Genomic DNA, 9757 nt, shown 5'->3' with positions numbered 1-9757 from the left:
ATAAATGAGAAAATGAAGACACATAAAGAAAAACTAATGTTCTCAGCTAATGAGCAAATGGAAATATTTCATTGTCTCTGGAGTATAAGTCTTTTTTTTAAAATATATTTTATTGATTTTTTACAGAGAAGAAGGGAGAGGGATAGAAAGTCAGAAACATTGATGAGAGAGATCGATCAGCTGCCTCCATCCCCAGACCAACGTACATGCCCTTGACCAGAATCGAACCTGGGACCCTTGAGTCCGCAGGCCGATGCTCTATCCACTGAGCCAAACCGGTTCGGCTCTGGAGTATAAGTCTTAATCATTCTCTCAGTCTGAAGAACCACTTTGCGCAAAGGACAAAACTTAATGAACTTAATTTAACATAAGGCGTTACTTCCTTTTAATGGCCAATCCCACAAACCACCTCTATAAAAGTACTGGATTTTCATTTCTGAAAGAAATGGCACCAGAAACACTTGGTGTAAACTTGAATAATGCCTACGGCTTTTTTGGATCAAGTATCCCAGGAAAGGAAGACCAATTTATAGACATTTAATTCCCTCTCAAATACTGTTTGTGAGATCAAAAGCACTTTAACTTTCTAAAGCACTTAAACATAAAATAACATAATTTCTTAAGCCAAGGTGAAAAATCTCACACACCTTTGCAGATATCTTATTTGACAAGTTACAGACAAAGCGGGGGTGGGGGTTTGTAGCTGTTTAGTAAACAGCTGAAAGAAGGAATCTTAAATGAAGGGAGAGAGAGTTGTGCTTTTGCTTGGCACCACTAGATGGCTTCCTGAGCAGTCTCACATAGGGTTTGTGATATCCAATTCCACTCAACTGTCATCTTCTATTACAAATCGGCATCTCAAACCAAACCTTTGCAGTTTGCGGCCTGATCACGTGAAAAGCTAAGAAACAGGACAAGATCAGACACCTGTGTGCAAAAATAAAAATTAGAAATAAGGGGCTGCATCTCAACCCCAAGAGAATGTTAAATTACCTCCTCGACATTAGGCCAGATTGCCTATGATTTCTTCATTATCCCACCTCTATCACCTCCTCAGTCATCCAGAGTAACCTAATACAATTCCTAGATCTGCTGCTAAGAGTTCTGAAATCCTGTGCAGAGATAAACAAAAAAGGAGGAGAGTGGAAATGGTCTAGAAGTACCAGCAGAACTGGATAAACTTTTGGGTGCTTATAAATATTGCATCCTAAATATAAGCCCAAGAAAGGCCTCTGCTGGTCAGAAAGGATGGGGGAAGAAGCTTGGGAGCATTCCTAAGTCTGTGGACATCTCTCTCTTCATGCAAAAGTCCTATCATCACAAATTCCTGGAAAGAAACCTGTTTAGAGTGATCTGTCATGCCTGGATAATTTCACACCCCAGGAAACATTTTACCATGACAAATTACTATGTCCCTCTCAGGCTTCTTCCACATCCACTATCTCATCTGAACTTCTCAGCAAGCCCACCCAGTAAGGCAGTCCTTCTATGCCCATCCCGCAGTGAGAACAGGACAGTTCATAGGAATTGGAGTTGTTTGAACAGTGGCACTGGAATAATAACCGTGTGTTAGAACTCTTCTGACTATTTGGCTGGCTTCTATTGCGATAAATTCATTTTTAACTTTTTTTAGCTTCATAGAAAGAAACAGAAGCAAGAGATGAAATGATAGGTGCAGAAAAACCAATAAATACTGTTTGTCAATGTGGCTCTATTGATCTGATATTGTATTTCTCAGCCTATTGGTAAAACACATACGGGGCTGTGTGGAAACCCAGAAGGGCCTCCAGAAGAGGGGGCAAGCAGAGTTGAAGGGAGAGAACTGCCCAGTAATGCATGAGTGATAAACCTGGGAGTCTAAGATGGCCAAGGAAGTGAATGGCCAATTGATGTCGTGGCCAGGTGAGCACACTCTTTACAATCACTTCCTATTTTAAACATGTCACCTACTTCTCCATCAGAGTTGAGCTTATGAGAAAATTTGGTTACTTCTTTTGGCTCTATTTTCTGCCACACTACAGAGGAAGAGACTTGCTCTATGACTGGCAGGAGGAAGGAAAAAATACACACATGTGTACATATATTTCAAGTGGGGAAGAGACATATGTTCCATTTCTAGGAAATATTTATCCCACAGCACAACCAAAACACAACCAGCAGGATTTACAGATGCTGCTACTAAGCCAGCCCCTGGACAGGGGATGCTGAGGTTATGGATGGGAAGCATTTACACTGTAGGAAATCCAGGGCAAGTATGTGCTTGAGAAGCCCAGATGCTCCCTTTCCTCATCTACAAAGCACCATTCTCATCACCATTTCTTGCCTGAAACCAAATCTATACTCAGAAAATTTGAAATAGGATCTCACAGGAGATTGCAACATACTACAAAAAAAGACTCATATTTATTAATTCTCTACATAATATTTTTCTTAGCAAAGCATTAGCATAATCTCATTGATCCTCATAATCTTTCTTTTGTGTTTGTCTCAGCAGGCAGCCAGCTGCAGTAGCATGAACTCAGCATGGATCCCACCAGTGGGTTCCCGCCATTGCTGAACCACCTGAGGATCCACCTGAACACTAACCTGGGAAAATTTCTGTATAAGTACCGCGCGCTAACCGATTGCACCACTGGAGCTCCGAGGGAAAATTTCTGAATTAAAGTTCCTGGTTTGACTAATGTCACCCCAATCAATTTAATAAATATTAAAAATTAAAATGAAAAAATTAATAACTTTAAAAAGATTTTTAAAATAAAGTTCCTGGAAAGATAGACTTAAATAATACCTAATGAGCCTGTCATAGTGTGCAAAGACTAAAGAGTGAAACTACAACACATACCCACACACACACTTAAACCAAGATTCTTTCTTCTTTTTTTAAAAATTAAACTTATTGGGGTGACATTGGTAAACATGATCATATAGGTTTTAGGTGTGGGTTTCTATATTATAAAATTTGTATATTGCACCGTGTGCCCACCACCCAAAGTCAAATCCTTTATTTTCTGAATCATATATAGGAGACAATCTCTAAGTGCAAAAGATGTGGATTCTAGGCTTAAGTCAGTCAGTTATCTTCAAGCTTGTCACATCATCCTCTCTCTTATATTCAGCCCCAATGCACCCAAGAACCTGAGCTAAGATCTCTTCTTTAGCTTCCCCTTCCCTGAGACCAGTGTGTTCCTCATTAAGGATTTATTAAACGCCTCTTATGGGACAGATGCCCAGAAAATGGTTGCTGTTTGAGACAAACACTGGCTAGCTGTTGACCAGACTTTTCCTCCTTCTTTCTGGGCCTCCAGAGCAGTCAGGACAGAGTTCTCACTGGAGAATGTGCCAGAAGAGCTGGTGCACTCTCCAGGCCTGACCTATGGCACTGGACTTGTCCCTGCCACAGATACTTGGTTCGTGGGTAGAAGATGATGGAGCCACTGGATGGAAGGATCCCTGAGACACCACCCAGAGGAAAGCCACTCATCAATCAGGAACACTCACTTTGTACTTTATGAAACTTCTGTATTACAGCAGCTACAATTACCTTAACTTGCCACAGCCCTGCCTTATGTAACTGATGATTCAGTAACTCTCTGGAGTAGGGACACAAACCCATGAACCATCTTTCATTTATCCAGTATGCCAAAGATGCAGAGAAGCATGTTAAAATCTTGAAAAGGAAAATTGATAGTCACATGATTTTCTACTCTTTTTCACCTTTTACATACAGTCTAAGATTTTTCCCTCTCCTTACATATCTAGAAAAGATCTCTAAAGGCTTCAAAACCTAAGTTACAAAACTAGGTGTCCTATGTGACAGCAAAGAGAAGAAGAGGGTTTCTTCCATTTGTATTTTCCTACAGTCAATTCACAGTCATACTAAAACAGCCATTTAGGTTCCAGAACACTCAAAGCCGTGTCAGCAAGCTTGCTCCTCACAGGATGGGGGTCACATCAGATGACCATAGTGTCTGTCCACTAAACCCTCTGCCATCATTCAATAAGGCATGAAGTCAGTGAATTGTCTTCAGCCTCCTCCAACTTTCCATGGGATCCCCATCTCTCTTCCATGGCAGCTCTTCCCAGGACACACTTCCAAGGCCTCTCTTGTTCTGTCCATCTCCATCTTATCAAAACCTGTGCTTTAGGCAATCAGCAGGATGGAAGGACCTAGATCAGTGATGGCGAACCATTTGAGATCAGCGTGTCAGCATTTTGAAAAACCCTAGCTTAACTCTGGTGCCATGTCACATATAGAAATCTTGATATTTGCAACCATAGTAAAACAAAGACTTATATATTTTTTAATTAAATATTTATTGTTCAGATTATTACATTTTTCCTCTTTTTCCCCCCCATAGCTCCCCTCCACCAAGTTCCCACCCCACCCTCACCCCCCCCAACTGTCCTCATCCATAGGTGCACGATTTTTGTCCAGTCTCTTCCCGCATCACCAACACCCCTTTCCCCACCCCTCAAGAATAGTCAGTCGAGCATCAAAATGGCGACCAGCAGGAAGGTAGGGAGGGAGAGAGTGTGAGAGCGCAAGGAAGTGATAGAGGAGTGTGGGGACGGGTGTGGTGTGTGTGTATGAGCTAGGGAGAGTTAGATTCCGCAGGTCTTCTAAGGGGCTGCTAAACCAGGCAGTCGTAGGCGGCGGAGTCCCGCTCCCTGCGAGGACACTCCTGGGCGGTCAGCACAGGCACGGCGACCATGCCATCTTGGGAAACAGAGCTGCTTGAGACTAGGATCCTGGCCTCAGTACCACCCAGTCTGATCTCAGACACATACCAGGACCCTGCAGCCACTGGGGACAGAGACCTGTGACCACAGCTACAGACCTGCGGACACCAAAAGTTCAGAAATCCCCGCGGCAGATCCGTGAGTAACAGAGCCCATCCCCCCTTCCCGCAGGCTTGCCAGCAGCACTAGAGTAACTAACTGATAGACCCACCCCTTGCCTGGGCCTCAGAGCTCCAGGAACTTTAGCCTGGAAGTGCAGGAGCACCTTGGAACTGATCCCGCGTAGGGCCAGCTTCTGAGCCCTGGGCTGGGAGCAAACGCGCGAACCCCAGGAACTGAGCCTACTTGCACTGCCGGCTTCGGAGCCCTGGGCTGGGAGCAATCTCGTGAACACCTGGAATTTGTCCCGCGTATCACAGGCCCAGGGACCCCGATTCTCTGGGCAGGAGGCAGCACCAAGCACCAGTGACTTGACTGTGTTTCTTATCACCTGCGCCTGAGATCCTGATTCCCTGTGCATTCATACTAAGAGCCAGTGACTCCAATTCCTGGTGTAAGGGCACACAGGGACCCTGATTCTCAAGGCAAGGTCACAAGAAGCAACAGAGACTCTGATACTGGATTCTGAGGAACTCTGACACCTGGCACACGCTAGGGGGCTCTGGTTTTCAACACGCTTCAGGGGGGTCTATGTTTCAGCATGGTGCAGGCAGGGTCCCTGATTCTAAGGGCGCGCACGAGGCCACATTGAGCGCTGACAACACTGACTCTGAGCAAGCCTGGTTCCCACCAACCCACCACAACCACACATCTTAGTGTCAGAGCTCTTCAGTGACACTAGGGTGGTGGGAGGCTCCCACTGCACACAGCCCAGGCCCACGCAATTCAACGTTTGAACCATCGGGAGATAATCAGAATGAAGAGACGAAACAACACCCAGAGGAAAGAAAATGAGGAGTCACCAAGAAAGGACATTAATGAAGTTGAAGCATGCAACATGACAGAAAAAGAATTCAGAATAATGGTTGTACAATTCATTCACCGGATGAATGAGAAAATCAACAACCTATGCAAGAATCAGGAAGAAATGAAAAATGATATAGCTACAATCCAAAACACCATGGAAAGTTTCAACAGCAGACTAGAAGAAGCAGAGGACCAAATTACGGAATTAGAAGATAAGGCAGAGAAACAAGCTCAATCAGAACAGCAACTGGAGAAAAAAATTAAAAAGCAGGAGGAGAGCCTGAGGGAGCTTCGGGAGAACATGAAGCAAAGTAACATACGCATAATAGGGCTGCAAGAAGGACAAGAAGAGCAGCAAGGATTAGAAAATCTATTTGAAGAAATAATGTCAGAAAACTTCCCTGATACGGGGAAGAAAAAAGTTACACAAGTACAGAGAGTCCCAGGCAAGATGAACCCCAAAAAACCCACACCAATACAAGTCATAATAATGATGGCAAATGTACAAGACAAAGACAGAATCTTAAAGGCTGCAAGAGAGAAACAGAGAGTTACCTACAAAGGATCCCCCATCAGATTATCAAATGATTTCTCAACAGAAACACATCAGACCAGAAAAGAATGGACAGAAATTTACAAAGTGATGCAAAGCAAAAGACTGAATCCAAGAATACTCTATCCAGCAAGGGTATCATTCAAAATTGAAGGGGAAATAAGAAGCTTCACAGACAAAAAAAAGCTACGGGAGTTTATCACCACCAAGCCAGCAATGCAAGAAATGCTAAAGGGACTGGTGTAAAAAGAAGAACTATAAAGCCCAGAAAGAAAACATCCACACAAAAAAAAAGAAAAGAAAAAAGAAATGGCTACAAACAAGTACCTTTCAATAATACCTTTAAACGTAAATGGACTAAATGGTCCAACCAAAAGACATCGAGTGGCTGAATGGATAAAAAAACATGACCCATATATTTTCTGTCTACAAGAGACCCACCTCAAAATAAGGGACTCACACAGACTGAAAGTGAAGGGATGGAAAAATATCTTTCAGGCAAATGGAAATGAAAAAAAAGCTGGGGTAGCAATACTTATATCAGACAAAATAGACCTCAAAGGGAAGGCCATAACAAGAGATAAGGAAGGCCACTTCATAATACTAAAGGGATCAATACAACAAGAGGATATAACCCTGATAAACATATATGCACCCAATGCAGGAGCACCCACATACATAAGAAAACTCCTGGAAGATATCAGGGGAGAGATCGACAACAATACAATCATAGTAGGGGACTTTAATACACCACTGACATCACTGGATAAGTCCGCTAGACAAAAACTCAGCAAAGAAACAGCAATCCTAAATGACTCACTATATCAGATGGACTTAACTGACATCTTTAGAACACTTCACCCCAAAGCCACAAAATATACGTTCTTCTCAAGTGCTCATGGGACATCTTCAAAAATAGACCACATATTGGGTCACAAACAAAGTCTCCCCAAATTCAAGAAGATTGAAATCATACCAAGCATCTTCTCAGACCACAAGGCCATAATATTAGAAATAAACTACAATAAAAACAACTCAAAATACTCAAACACTTGGAAGCTGAATAGCACGTTATTAAATATTGATTGGGTTACCAATGAGATCAGAGAGGAAATTAAAAACATCCTGGAAACTAATGACAATGAAAACACAACAATCCAAAACCTTTGGGACGCAATGAAAGCAGTCCTGAGAGGGAAGTTTATAGCTCTACAGGCCTATCTCAACAAACAAGAAAAAATGGTAGTAAATCATCTAAATCTACAGCTCAAAGAATTAGAAAGAGAGCAACAAGAAAACCCCAGAGTGAGCAGAAGGAAGGAGATAATAAAGATTAGAGCAGAAATAAATGACATAGAGACCAAAAAAACAATACAGAAAATCAATGAAACCAAGAGCTGGTTCTTTGAAAGGTTAAACAAGATTGACAGACCTCTAGCCAGGCTCACCAAGAAGAAAAGAGAAAGGACCCAAATAAACAAAATCAGAAATGATAGAGGCTAAATAACAACAGATCCCACAGAAATACAAATGATTGTTAATAAATACTATGGACAACTCTACTCCAACAAACTAGACAACCTGAAGGAATGGACATATTCATAGAAAAATACAACATTCCAAAGCTTAATCAGGAAGAATCTAAAAATCTCAATAGGCCAATAACTATGGAAGAAATTGAAGCAGTCATCAAAAAGCTTCCAGCAAACAAAAGCCCAGGACCAGACGGCTTCACAGGGGAGTTTTGCCAAACATTCAAGGAAGAACTAAAACGTATCCTCCTCAGACTACTATAAAAAATCCAAGAGGAAGGAACACTTCCAAGCTCATTCTATGAAGCCAGCATCACCCTAATACCAAAACCGGATAAAGACAACACAATGAAAGAGAATTACAGGCCAATATCCCTCATGAACATAGATGCCAAAATCCTCAACAAAATCTTAGCAAATTGGATCCAGCAGTACATCAGAAAGATCATACACCACGACCAAGTAGGATTTATCCCAGGGATGCAAGATGGTACAATATCCGCAAATCAATAAACGTGATACATCACATAAACAAATTGAAAGAAAAAAACCACATAGTCATATCAATTGAGGCAGAAAAAGCATTTGACAAAATTCAACACCTATTTTTGATAAAAACTCTCAGCAAGGTGGGAATTGAAGGATCATACCTCAACATATTAAAAGCCATATATGACAAACACACAGCCAACATCATACTGAATAGACAAAAACTAACACCATTTGCTCTAAGAACAGGAACAAGACAGGGATACCCACTCTCACCACTCCTGCTCGACATAGTACTGCAAGTATTAGCCATTGCAATTAGACAAGAAGAAGAAATAAAAGGCATCCAAATTGGAAAAGAAGAAGTAAAACTGTCCTTATTTGTAGATAACATGATATTATACTTAAAAAACCCTAAAAACTCCATCAATAAACTATTAGACTTAATAAAAGAATTCGGCAATGTAACAGGATACAAAATTAACGCCAAGAAATCTATGGCATTTCTATACACCAATAGTGAATGTGCAGAAAGAGAGACTAAAAAAGCAATCCCATTTATCATCGCACCAAAAAAATTGAGCTACCTAGGAATAAACTTAACTAAAGAGGTAAAAGACCTCTTCTCAGAAAACTAGAGGACATTGAAAAAAGAGATAGAGGAAGACATAAAGAGATGGAAAAACATACCATGTTCTTGGATTGGTAGAATCAACATCATTAAAATGTCCATACTGCCCAAAGCAATCTATAGATTCAACGCACTTCCCATTAAAATACCAATGGCATATTTCACAGACCTAGAACGTACTCTCCAAAAATTCATCTGGAATAAAAAAAAGACCCCGAATAGCTGCAGCGATCCTGAGAAAGAACAAAGTAGGTGGGATCTCAATTCCAGATATCAAGCTGTATTACAAAGCCACTGTTCTCAAAACTGCCTGGTACTGGCACAAGAACAGACATATAGATCAATGGAATAGAATAGAGAGCCCAGAAATCAGCCCCAACCAATACGCTCAATTAATATTTGACAAAGGAGGCAAGAACATACAATGGAGCCAAGATAGTCTCTTCAATAAATGGTGTTGGGAAAATTGGACAGACACATGCAAGAAAATGAAACTAGACCACCAACTTACACCATACACAAAAATAAACTCAAAATGGATAAAGGACTTAAATGTACGACAGGAAACCATAAAAATTCTAAAAGAATCCAAAGGCAACAAAATCTCAGACATATGCCGAAGCAATTTCTTCACCGATACAGCTCCTAGGGCATTGGAAACTAAAGAGAAAATAAACAAATGGGACTACATCAAAATAAAAAGCTTTTGCACAGCAAAAGAAACCATCAACAAAACAACGAGAAAACCCACTGTGTGGGAAAACATATTTGCCAATGACATATCTGATAAGGGCCCAATCTCCAAAATTTATAGGGAACTCATACAACTTAACAAAAGGAAGATAA

Source organism: Myotis daubentonii, chromosome 1 (genome assembly GCF_963259705.1).
Source record: "Myotis daubentonii chromosome 1, mMyoDau2.1, whole genome shotgun sequence".
In the NCBI taxonomy this organism is placed as follows: Eukaryota; Metazoa; Chordata; class Mammalia; order Chiroptera; family Vespertilionidae; genus Myotis; species Myotis daubentonii.
The sequence above is the reverse complement of the archived record's forward strand: the minus strand, read 5'-3'. Positions refer to the sequence as shown.